The following is a 14187-nucleotide window of genomic DNA, read 5'->3' as shown; positions in this document are numbered from 1 at the left end:
TGCAATGAGAAATCAATCCCTTTGTTTTGTTTAAAAGCATTTCCATCTCCAAATTACTCTTACCAATCAAAACAAGATTCAATATATGAACAATAAGAGAAGAATCCGTAAAAGAAATAATAATGACAAGAGAGAAAAGCCCAGAGTCATACTTGGACTCCTAGAAATCATACCAAGATGTAGTTTGAGCAAAAAATAAGAATGAAAATACAATTCCAAACTAATAAGAAAACATACTAGCACAATCAAAAGATTTCCAAAAAGAAAGCAAAATTTTGATCTTAAGCTTATATAAAGTTAACATTGACTTGTTAACTTTCACCCTTAAAACTGAAAAACAAAAGGACTTTTAACCTACGATGCCCTCGCTTAACGGCCTTTCCAACTGGGGGGTTGCCAACCGGACTAGTTCGTCTCGAAATCAGCGGATGCGGTGAGGACGACAGGGAACTCCTCCCACCCGAGGGTGTTGGCTTGCACCAGCTTACACGTCTAGAATCGTTGGGCATCAATGATTGTACGTCCTTTCCAAAAGACGAGGATTGGAAACTGCCTACATCTCTTATGTCCTTGGTGATTTGTAATTCTCCGAGGTTCGCACCCTTGCCGGAAGCCGGACTCCCCCCTCAACTTCAGGATCTTATAATCATTGGTTGTCCTCTTTTAATCCTTATTTCCATCTAAACGGCAATACCCATATCTCTTATTTTCTTTCCTATTGGAAGCTAATTAGATAAAGCAGAGATTATTTAAATCATATATATGCTGAAATTGAAAGCATAACTTAAATCTTTTTACTATTTTATTGTCCTTTTGTTTTAATCCTTTTTTCCATCTTAAATAATCTCTGCTTTATCTAATTAGCTTCCAATAGGAAAGAAAATAAGAGAGATTTTTGTATTAATCCCACCGTGTATTGAGAATATCTCCCCATGAACACTAAGTGCAGGAGATTCCCAATACAGGGTGGGATGGGGTTGTTTGGTCCATGTAAGGTGCATCTTTACAAGGTGACACGAGTGAAAATCAGTAAGAAACAACAGAAAATAAAATTAGAAACTGTAAGGTGGTGTTATTTTTTTAAAAATATTATTTTCTTTTTTGTTTCTTTTTTTTTTTTTTGCTGTGCACTATTAAGGAATGGTCTATCCTGTAAATGGTGTCGTCATGTATGCTTTCCTTTGGTAGGTCCAGAAAATCCTCTAAACCCGGGTCCATAGGATGCAAGTTCATCCATTTGGTATTGTAATGATGCAGAAAATTAACCAGATTATAATTTTATGCATGTTATAATAACATCATTAGATCCATCATTTAATAATAATAATAATAATAATTGTAATTTAAAATTTCTACAGGTGCATATTTAGTACAAGTATTTAAGTTCATTTTTACTCATAGTGTTACTTTTATTAATTTTCAATTTATATCTTAACTATGATATATCTAAAATTCAAGTAATTAATATGAAAAAAAATCAATTGCACGTGCTTAATTACTAGTTTTTAATAAAAGTTCAATGACATGCGAGCATACACCAATTTGATATTTCTACAAGCCGCATCTCACCCATTTTCGAATCGTCTGATTTGGACCATTTTGGACCGGTCCAATTCAATGTTCGAATCGTCCAACTTTTTTTAAATTCATTTTAATTTAGATTGGTTTCATCCCAAACCCAGTTCATTGACACCTATATTCTTATCTTATATCAATGGACCAGATATTGGCTTAATTCAACTAAATCCAATATAAATCTAATAAATATTTTGGACCGGATTGGTCCAATCCACTATGTCTTTTCGGTCCGTCCAATCCGTCCAAATTGATTTTGGACTGGACGGGGCCTCAAAGAAGTTATGTAGCAGCCTCCATGGCCAAAAGGTGTGTATAAAACTTATATATCATTTACAATAAATTATCATAACAAAGATTCAATAGTCATACATGCACAATACACAAAATACAACCCTACTCGTGGCACTTAGGATAAAGGCTACCATACATAGTACTATGGAGACAAACAATGCACTGCAGCATACAAAGTACATGGTCCAACAATCCAAGAATGCGAAAGCAAATAATAGATAGTGGCGATTCGCCAAAACCGGACAATATACATCAATATTTTTCTACAGGTAAACTTATACCTCGTGCAAAATTGCATATATATATACCACAGCACATGATTTCATATCACAGAAAATAACCACTGCAAAACCATTCATTGCATTATAGCAAAAGGTCCAAATATGACAAGAATACAAAAATTACAACAAACTGAAAAGAAGAAAACAAAATATCAGGATTGTTGCCCAACAACAGTCGAGAGAGATTCTCTAAAACCCTAAAGCAGACTCAAGCACTCCTCTGCCTAAGAAAGAAGCTGACATTGCCTTAGCCTCTCCTAACCCAAGTTGCACAGAAGTAAGCTCCTCATCGAGCTCCGCTATCACCTTCTCCCACCACTCTACTTTCCTTTGGCGAGAAGACACCTCCCTCTTAGAATCCGCCAAGCACTCAAACAAAGAACTCTTGATCCATAATGGGGTGCATTTGCAATGGTCTCAATTGGAGAAAATTCTAGGGAATTAAATTTATAATTCCCCACATTAAAACATTCATTTGAAAAAGATGTTGTATGAATTCCATCACAGTTGGTGCAAAAATGGCTAGGAGATGCTCCTGCAATAATCCTATTTTGTAAACTCTACTTGTGAAGCTCCTAAAACATCCGAGCATTTATTCTTCTCTTGCTTAGAAATTGGCCCTATTTGGCTTAGCTTCTCCTATGGATTTCGGGCCAATGGTATACAATGTTGGAGATCTGGTTTGAAGAAGGGATACAAGTAGTTATAGCCAACCGTTCTACCTATATTCGTCCAGTGGTTTTCAAAATTGACCCAGAGATTGAACCGATCAGGGGTTTGGTTATCGGGTTGAACAGTCCAATCATTTGAATCAAGCAGTTGGCCTATTTTGACAAAAAATAAAATAAAAAATTAAAAAAAAATGAAAATCGGTCAAAACCATTCAAACAGTTAATCGCCCAAGTCAGCGATTTATTGTTCAAAACCAATGATTTTTATAGAAATCCAGTTTTGGGAAAAACCAGAACCGATCATACTGAGGAAACTTGGTCACCTCCAGAAGCGCAAAACTGGAATCATCATTAGAAATCACAATGAATGCTTCATTTTTTCTTGAGCGATGCCTATCCCACTGCATGTCGCGATGGAGGCTATCGAATTAGAGAGCGATGATAAGGTAGTCATTGAGGCAGTTTGTTCTGATGCTGACCCTCATTGGAGAGTCTACACCACTATTTTTATTTGTCGCAATCTTTGCTGTACCTTGTCACAGTGCAATTTGTTGGTTATATATTGACTGTGTAATTGAGTAGCCCACAAATTAGTTCAGTTTGTCATTACCCATAATACAGCCATGACCTGGTTAATTATGCTTGACTTTATTCGGTTTATGGTCTCTCATGAGATGTAATTAATTGATGAATGAAAATTCCTTCTGGCTTCAAAAAGGGTTGAAGACTTAAATCTCTCTTAATTTGTCACCTACATACTCGAATGTCCCCTCCCTTTTCAAATTAAATTTTGACCTTGGTCCTTTGGTTCATAAATTGTTATCTCTTACGACGGTAATACAACAATGAATATACTCTAAGGCCTAAGCTAAAATTGGAATTAAATTAATTCTAATTAATTTAGAAAAAAAAGCACATCTCTTTCAACTTGGAATAGTAAAAACTTTATGCAATTGACATGACAACACATCAAGTTGAATTCTTCCCTCCAAGAATTCAATACCAATCCTTTTGGTCAACTTCAATCATCTCTAACAATTGTAACACGTATTTGCAGCTTCATTCATATCTTAGGGTCTATTTGGCTTGTGGGTATAGGGGTCTCGAATTGGAATTGGAGTGTTCATCCTAATTTCAATCGTTTGGTTACATAGAATCGTAATCCTGATTTCATTTACAGTAGAACGAAATTCACCCATTTGAGGGAATAATCATTCATGGCTTCCCCCTTTGTAGGGAGTGAGAATCCCATTATAGCTGATTCTCATTCAGACTCCGATTCTGATCTACATCTGAAATTCACCCATTCTTGTAACATTTTTTTTTTGTTTATTGTATTTTCATGATGTCACATATAACATAATAAACCAAGAAAACGAAAAATATAGATAAGCCCAATGCAAATTTTTGATTTCCATGGCAGAGCTATAAACATTCAAAATGTCAACAACCCACATTCTATTTATTAATGCCTACCTGTAAGTTGACATCAATTTCAACCTAGCACCTATCCCAACCCAATTGTAGTTTGTGCCTATGAATTCTGACCCTGGGCTAACTGAACCATCATTCTCTCATACTAAAAGAGTATAATTAGGATTTTCAAAATTGTAGCTGCGCAGCATTATTTTTACAGACACGGACAGAAAATTAACGTTTTTGGCATCCATCTCAATAGAAGTCAATTCCAACTTGAAAAGTAAGGATATATTTTAGTATTTAGGTAGAAATATGAAGTATTCTATTATTAATGTCTCAAAAAGAAAAAAAAAACAAACAAACAAACAAACAAATACATCCCTTAAAAAACCAATACCCATTCGTTTGGTCAACTAACAATTGTAACATGCATTTTCAGGGTCATTAATATCTTAGGGACTGTTTGGCTTGTGAGTATAGGGGTTTAGAATTAGAATTGAAATGCCCATTTTAATTCCAATTGTTTGGTTAAATAGAATCATAACCCCGAATTCATTGTTACTAGAATGGCATTCCCCATTTAAGGGGATATAATCATTCCCGGTTTCTTCTCCCTTGGGAATGTGAATTCCATTGTAGTTGATTTTCATTCCAGTTCTGATCTACATCTCAACCAAACAGATGGGGGAGAAGACCATTAGCATTTCAATGTCAAGGGATGCCAATTTTGATTCTTACTAATCAATGGGGCCCTTAGTGTGACAATTGGAGTTAGAGTTATAGTTGCAGGTGATGGTGCATGTCCTATAAATGAACTTAGGTTGCTTGCGTTTTTCTCATAAATTTTTCTTTTGCTTACTTTATTTTCATGATGTAACATAAGACATAACAAATCAAAGAAAGAGTAATTAGGATTTTCAAAAACTTAGCTCTGCAGCATGACGTTACATTTTAACAGACACGGATAGATAATAGGTGAGGTTTAAGTCTTTTACAATTATTATTCATGTCCCCACTTAGAAAGATGAGAAAATAAAACAGACATATCGCTTTGTGAAACTCACTGGAATTTTCCTAATTGCAATTTTCCTTAGCTTCTATATGTCCTTACCATGTGCGTAGGTTAAAAGTCCTTTTGTTTTTCAGTTTTAAGGGTGAGAGATAACAAGTCAATGTTAACTTTATATAAGGAACTTTGTGGATATGAAAAAACATAATTTATTCAGTATTTAAAATTCAAATTAGTGAAAGTTTGTTCAGTCAATGGAATTGAAAATTGGGGCGATTTATGACAAAAAAAAAAAAAACATTGAAATAAACGATGCAGCAAGGAAGCCAAACTTAGTGGTTTAAATGCTAAATCTATCAGTAAAAAATATGAACAACCCAAAAGATATCTTGTGTAGAAAATAGTCTTAGTATCAATGATTCTATATATTTATTTGAAGTATTTAACCATCATGTACATTATTAATTTCATTCTCACACTATTGAAGCTTCAACAGCAAAGCACCATGTTAAGATGCATGTTGTAAATGGCTAATGCAACATCTTTACCACCATTGGCATGATAAAGCATTAAGTTACCATTGAAAGAGCTATAGGCGCATTTTTTCTTCCCTCCAAAAAAACCAATTATAATATGTATTTGCAGGTTCATTCATATCTTAGGGTTTGTTTGGCTTGTGGGTATAAGGGTCTAGAATTGGAATTAGAATGCCCATCTAATTCTAATTGTTTGGATAGGTAGAACTATAATCCCGATCTCATTCTTACTAAAATGGTATTCCCCCATTTGAGGGAATAATCATTCCCAGCTTCTCCCTCCCTTGAGAATAAGAATCCCATTGTAGATGATTTTCCATTCTGGTTTTGATCTACATTGGAACCAAACAGATGGAGGAATAGACCATTAAGATATCAATGTAGAGAGATTTCAATTCTGATTCTGACTAATCAAATGGGCCCTTAGAGTGATAGTTGGAATTAGAGTTATAGTTGTAGTTGATGGTGTCCTAGAATTAAGATTAGATTGTTTGGGTCTTTCTCGTAAAGTTTTCTTTGATTTATTGTATTTTCATGATGTCACATAAGACAACAAATCAAAGAAAGGATATAATTAGGATTTTCAAAAACTTATTACGCAGCATGATATCACATTTTAACAGACAGACATAAAAGAAGGTTTTTGTCTGCTGGCATCATCCCAATAGAACTATAGAAGTCAAGTCCAACTCGAAAAGTAAAGATATGTTTTATTATTTAGGTAGAAAGTCCAACTTGGCGTCATCCCTTAGTGTGACCATTGGAATTAGAGTTATAGTTGCAGGTGATGGTGTCCTACAAATAAACTTGGGTTGCTTGTGTTATAAATTTTTTTTTGCTTACTTTAATTTTATGATGTAACATAAAACATGATTATATTGAGAGATATATTGGTATTGGTGAACTTTTATTTCCTCTGAATTCTAAATTTTGAATTCTTAAAATTATCAAAATCCATTTTGACCCCATATATGAGAATTTTTGTTTATATTTTTGGAGGTATCATTGAAAAACAAAAAGGTGGTACTTTTATTAGGACGGAACGAAACAAAGCTCGACTTAAAAATGCTTATTAAAAGTGAATAAAATTTTACTAAGTCAGGCTCTAGGCTTCGTAACTCCAGCCCATGGAATGGTCAACATTCATACATTTACAATTGGAATTTGGAAATTCTTACAAAGTAAAACTTATTTTTATGAAGACATAATAGATGAGCCACAATCAGATAGACAGAAGGAAAACTAGAAAGAAAATTACACAAAATCAATTCGTATTTTCTGCTAACTTTTTCCTCCTCTCCTCTCTACTAATCCACTCAAATTAGGCCATTTGTCCTTATCTGTCCAATCTCCTAATAAATGTCTACAAAGGTTAACCCTCTATTAACTAAATTATTTGTTGGGAGGTTAGACGGATAGAAACAGATGGCCTGATTGGGTTAGTAGAAAGGAAAGGAGGAAAAGGTTAGCAGGAAATCGAAATTGACACACAATTGGCCGTACAACAAATAAAGATTTCAACTTAGCGTGAATTTAAGAGAAATTTCGCAGATAAGATAGTAGAAGAAAACACAACATCAGATGATGAAGTCGAAAGATCATACACATTAAATTGAGGAACACGATAAGTGGTGATGTAGGCATAATTAGCGCAACTAGGATTGCACCACATGGCATCAGCCAGGTGTAATCCTGGCCATACATCTCAATTGCCTCTAACTACTTCAAGGCAAGTTCATCTATAAAAGGAAGTTCCCATCGCAAGGTAATCATACTTTGCTTTCATGCATTAAGAATCCCAAGAGATCTCTCCTTAGCTGTTAAGGATTAAGCTTTGAACCCTCGTCTCAAATCCTTAGCTGTCGGAGTCTCTGCCCCTAGGATAACACCTGGGGCCTCTGACATGTATTCTTCTCCTGCTTATAGGTCAGACCCATTGGCCTCTTACATCAACGAAATTCCCTTGTTGCCCTTGGCCCCAACTTTGACAACAATGATTGGCGCCGTCTGTGGAAATGTTTTAAAGACTTCCCTCTAAGAAATGCTCAGAACTTAGTTACTATAGACCAATTCAAGATGGTCCTCAACAGGCGAGACAACCTAGCCTAAAGATTGGACAAAGTGGGGCATCCGACAGGAGGCCACCTGCATGGCTGCCACCCCGTCAGAAGCCACGGGCAATACAGTTGGCGCTCCACTTATGCGCCACTGGTCCAATGCCAGATTGTTGTGGTTTCTAAGAAGCCCTCCCCTAATCGATGAAGAGAAGAGGGCTGATTCGTGTGGTATAGTGGATGTCTTTTGTGGTCTGATTTCTATGCAATTTCGTGTTGTGAATCAAATCATAAGTCTGTTTCGGATTCTATGGTGGGATTTCATATTGTAGTGTGCTACGGTTTATGGTTTCTTTCAATATGATTCGAAAGGGGAGTTAGGGGAGTGGTCCTCAAACAGTGTGGTGAGTCTTTAGGTAGTCATGGGGTAGGGTTTGTGGTCTAAAGAGTGCACTTTTCAGCAATACTAAGTGTTGAAACCAATGTATTTAGTGTGTGGTGTGGTCTAGTGTGCAGTGTGCCAAATTCAACAATATCAGAATTCAGCTATGGGAGACAGCAGTGGTAAAAGGACTAATGTGATGGTCCCTACTAACTATTTGAATGTTTAAATGACCTCCATTAAAATAAATGGAGAAAATTATGTACCCTGGGCTAAATTTGTAGAAGTTTTTCTTAAGGCAAAGAAGAAGGTGAAATACATAAAGAAAGAAAAACCCTCCACCGATTCTCATGAGTATGATGATTGGGAACAAGAAGATACATAGATTATGACATGGTTATGGAACAGTATGGAACCCAAGATTAGTGTAAACTTCATGTTTCTTGACACTACCAAAGAAGTGTGGGATCATGCTAAGAAGTTGTATTCGGGTCAAAACAATACAACCAGAATATATCAACTGTATTAGAAATACTTTAATCTACAACAGGTTGATCAGAGTCTTGAGGAGTGCTATGCTAGTATGAGAAACATCTGTAATGAATTGAATGTTTATCACCCCCTCACTTCTGATGTTAAATTTCAGCAACAACAAAGAGAACAACTTGATGTAACTCAATTTTTTGTGGGGCTGAAATTTAAGTATGAACCAATGCAGGCCTAGATACTAGGAGGATCAGCTCTCCCTTCTTTAGAAGAAATTGTTTGATCGACATAGGAGGATTTCCATTGGATCTACCGAGAACACTAGTGTTTCCGATAGATCAGCCTTTATAGTATCAAGGGGCCATGGTGTTAAAGGTGGAGCTCGGGGAGCTCAGTCTGGCCATAGTGGTAGCATTGGACCGGTATATGGCTGGAGTGGTGGTGGTGGACCTACTTATAACCATGGTGGTGGTCGTACTGGAGGTAGAGATTCAGGGGGATCCCATGGCCGATGACGTAGTTCGGGTCTGAGGAGGTGTACACACTGTGGTATGGATGGACATCCCATTAATTTTTGCTATGACTTGCATGGTTCACTTTCAACTTGGACCAATCATGCCATGACTAGTGATAGTAGCTTCAGACAGGAGAGTCGTCCAGCTGATCAAATGCTTCCTACATCCACAAATGTTCCCAAGAAGGAGATGATGAGTGTTCCCTGTGATGAGTATGAAAGGTTTGTTCAGGCCACATCTCAGTAGAAAACAATCACTCTCGCACACTCAGGTATGGCTTGTCTAGCATCCAAACCCAATCCCTGGATTATTGACTTTGGAGCCTCCGATCATATGATTGGAACTCTAGGTGCGTTTTCTTCCCTCTCTCATTGCTCAACATCACAATCCGTCACCCTTGCTAATGGCTCCACATCATCCATTTGTGGTGTTGGCAATGTGAACATGACTCCCTTACCTTTATCCTCAATTCTGTATGTTCCTAAGTTTTCGTTTAACCTTATGCCAATTAGTAAGTTAACAAAGTCTCTTAATTGCTCTATTACATTTTACCCTTTTTCATGTGTTTTTCAGGATCTCAAGATGAGGATGAAGATTGGTGGAGGGCATGAAACCGGTGGATTGTATTATCTTGACGGTAGTGGAAAAACGTCAACAACTCTTTAGTCATCTCTCTCTCCTCTCTAGTGGCACTGTCGATTTAATCACCCTTCACTGAAAGTTTTGAAGTCTTTGGTTCCTTCGTTGAGTCATCTTTCTGTTTTAGATTGTGAGTCGTGTCAGTTAGGAAAACATCATGATGTTCCCTTTAGTCCTCGGGTTGATAATCGTATGTCGAGTCATTTTTCTTTGGTTCATTTAGATGCCTGGGGTCCTTATAAAGTAATGCCATACAATGGATATAAATATTTTGTCATTTTTGTTGATGATTATTCAATGATAACATGACCCTATTTAATAGAAGAAATGAGTGAATTGTTTACCATTTCCCAAAAATTTTATACTGAGATCGCAACTAATTTGGTGTTCACATTAAAACTTTTCATTCCAATAATGGTTGTGAATACTTTTCTTCATCAATTTAAGAATACTTGGACCAACATGGCATTATCCATCAAACTTCATGTACATATACCCCATAACAAAATGGAGTGGCTGAGAGAAAGAATCGTCATTTTTTGGAAACAGCTCGATCTCTCATGCCTCACATGAATGTCCCTATCCTTGATGGTCATTCTCCATTCACCACTTTGTTTCCTACCTTGTCTCCGTTTCCTTTTTCTCCTCGGGTTTTTGGGTGTGCATACTTTGTTCATAATCTAGGGCCAAAAAGGGACAAGTTAGATGCATGATCTATTAAGTGCATCTTCCTTGGCTATTCTCGAACTCAAAAAGGGTATAAATGTTATCATCCTAGCTCTCGACGTTCCTTTGTGTGTGTTGATGTTACCTTTTTTGAGTCTACTCCATTTTTCTTGGGGTCTAGTGATGTTTCTTCCTTCTCACCTCCTCCCCTTCCTCTTCCAATTGCAAATTTCATTCCTCTTGTTCCAACTGTGACCAAGTCCTTGCCTCCGGTGCCACCACCTGTTGAACGGCCACCTATCCATCAAGTGTATACACATCGCCCACATGTACCGATTCCTCCTCCACCTCCATCATTGTCGACAGATCTGACAATTGTCCCCACACCAGCCCCACCCCCAGAATCTGACCTTGATCTTCCCATTATTGTGCGGAAAGGCAAACGTAGTTATACCCTTCACCTTATTTCTAATTATGTTTCTCTCACTCACCTTTCTGCTTCCCATCGCCAGTTTATTTCCTTGTTGTCCTCTGTTGTTGTCCGTAAAGATGTTTAGGAAGCCTTTGCCTCTTCCTCCTGGTAAGCAGGCTATCAGTTGTAAGTGGATTTATACTATTAAGTACTTACCTGATGGTAGTGTAGAGCAGTTGAAATCTAGACTAATTACCAAAGGGTACTCCCAAACCTATGGTATTGACTACACAAAGACCTTCTCCCTAGTTGCTAAGATTGGTCCAGTTCGTGTTGTGATCTCTCTTACTACTATGTATGATTGGCCCCTCTATCAGCTTGATATCAAGAATGCTTTCTTGCATGGTGATCTGCTCGAAAAGGTCTATATGGAGCAACCACCAGGGTTTATTGCTCAGGGGGAGGACGGTAAAGTGTGCAGACTAAAGAAGGCCATTTATGGGCTTAAATAGTCTCATCGATCATGGTTTGGTAAGTTCAGTGAGGTGGTAAAGAAGTTTGGTATGAAACAGTGCCAAATTGACCATTTAGTCTTTAGTGATGACTCTCAGGCAAGAAAGATTCTATTGGTGGTGTATGTAGATGATATTGTTATTACCGAAAATAATAAAATGGGCATTGATAGGTTGAAGGCTTTTCTGCAAGAACATTTTTAGACAAAGGATTTTGGTAAATTGAAATATTTCTTGGGGATAGAAGTAGCAAGATCTAAGCATGGTATTAACTTGTGTCAGAGGAAATATGTCATTGATTTGCTAGAAAAAACAGGTTTGTTAGGTGCTAAACCAGTTGAAACACCTATACAAACAAATACTAAGTTGAGCAACGATATGGGTGAAGTGTTTGAAGACCCTAGCAGATACCGATGACTAGTAGGTAAACTGAACTACCTAACCATTACTCGATTAGATATTTCATTTGCGGTTAATGTAGTAAGTCAGTTCATGTAGAATCATCTGGTTCCACATTGGGATGAGGTTCTAAGGATTGTGAGGTATTTAAAGGGGGCTCTTGGTCGTGGTTTGATATACAAGAGTGGTGGAAAACTTAAAATAGAAGGATATACTGATGCTAACTAGGCCGGTTCTTTGTCTGATAGGAGATCTACCACCAGCTATTGCACTTTTCTTAGGGGTAATCTGGTGACATGGAAAAGTAAGAAGTAGACAGTTGTGAAAAGAAGTAATGCAGAGGTAGAATATAGAGCTATGACACATATTACTTGTGAATTATTGTAGTTGAAGAATCTTCTACACGAGATGGGATACACTATTGATACTCCAATGAAACTCTACTGTGACAATCAGGCTACAATTCATATTTCTTCTAATCCAGTGTTTCATGAGAAAACCAAGCATATAGAGGTTGATTGTCACTTTGTAAAAATGTGTTGAGTGGAGTGATAGATACTACATATGTTAACACAGGAACCAGTGGGCAGACTTGTTTAGTAAAGGATTAAGTCGGGGAAGAGTGGACTACATATGTAATAAGATAGGATTATATGATATATATTCCCCAGCTTGAGGGGGAGTGTTAGTGTTGAACATGTAGGGGTATTTCTCTCTTTTTCATAATATAAATAATATAAATCAATTCTGGCCGAATGGAAGAGTGATCTTTTTCTCTCATTCAAACCAGTCCTTTCTCTCCCTTTTTTCTCTTCTCTTATTCTTTCTCTCTCTCTTTCTCTTCCTTCTTCTTGACTATTATCAGCTTAATATGATTCAAGGGCAGCCCGAATTCTGAAGATACTAATATGGAGATTAGAAAGGAGAGAGCAATACTTTCAAAATGAATTGGATGAAAAACCAGAAATCTAGTCGGATACAGTTTTAACATTCAAAACTTCAAGGTTTAAACATTGGTTAGCTTTTCAACAAAAGAGCTGGGACCCAGAAAATTATTTGGATAACTAGTTCACCGGTTGACCTGAGTCTAACAACAATGGGAGAGACAACAATTCGAAGAATATGCTTTGGAATGTGATTATTGCTAGAAGTACTACATTATTGATGAAAATCTTGCTATAAGTTCATAAAAAAGAACCAAGGCCAAGAGAAAGTCCCTTCAAAAGATTCCCTTGTACCCTCACCTAGGAAGTATCACCTAAGCCTAACAAATAGCTCATTTTATTGTTTTGTACATCCAACTGATGGAACAAAATTAATGGGGGCCATGGGGCTTAAAAGGTAATACAAATATCAACAGAAATTAAAGGTTTCCAACGTATGGAATTAAATAAAACTTTGTTTTCTTTAGTAACCTTTTCTTTCAATAAAAAATGATAATATTTGTTAAAAAATAATATATACACACACACTAGCTTCATGGTTTATTTGCACTAAGATAAGAAACTAAAGAATCCATAGCTCTTAAATGAACTCCATATGGACTAAGGTTGATATTTTGTAGTTAGAATTATGAAGGGAAAGTGATGGAGGGAGATTTGGCCCGACCCATTGGCTGTACGACATGTGGAAGCAACTGGGTGACTTGGTAGGAGCGCCAGCCCGGCACGGCAGCGTGCCCACGACCCGAGCTCCCCAAAGAGGAGCCCCGAGCTCCCCCAAGGAGGAGCTCCCAAGCTCCCCCAAGAGGAACCCGCGACCCCAAGAGGAAGAGCTTGAGCTCTCCCTTAAGCCCCGAGCCTTGTGAGGAATGAGAAGGGAAAAAGCCCAAACTGACCCGAGGTGAGTCAGATCGGAATACACTTCTATCCGAGCTCAAGACCTCACCTCACGCACCACTCTGGCACTTCAGCTCCAAAACGCATGATTGAACAACCTTACCTGACACCAAAGAAGCCCGTACTCTGAGGTGGCGTGCCTGACTGATTAGGGGTCTAACACATGACAGCCGCATTCCAATGGCCACCTGCTACCGTCATCTCAAGTCGCAGAGACGGCCCTGATAGGGAAGACAGTGGCGGTTATGTCTGTCCCCGTAGAGGCAATGATGCCCCACCTGGCAAAAGTTTGGAAGCAAGTGCACCAGGGTAGTTATAAAAAGTCCTCTTCCTCCAAGTGTAGAGGTAAGTGAACAAGTCGCACCTTCTGGTCTCCCATCTTCCTTGCCTTCTCAAAAATACTAACCTGAGCTTCGGAGCATCTCCACCGAGTTCCTCCCCCGGAGATCTTCTTTCCCTTCCTGTTTTAGGCATCTCCCGCTCCGTCAGAGGCGAGACT

This window comes from Nelumbo lutea, chromosome 8 (assembly GCF_056320005.1).
Source record: "Nelumbo lutea isolate HS-2025 chromosome 8, American lotus-T2T, whole genome shotgun sequence".
NCBI classification, from domain to species: Eukaryota; Viridiplantae; Streptophyta; class Magnoliopsida; order Proteales; family Nelumbonaceae; genus Nelumbo; species Nelumbo lutea.
This window is presented reverse-complemented; position numbering follows the sequence as displayed.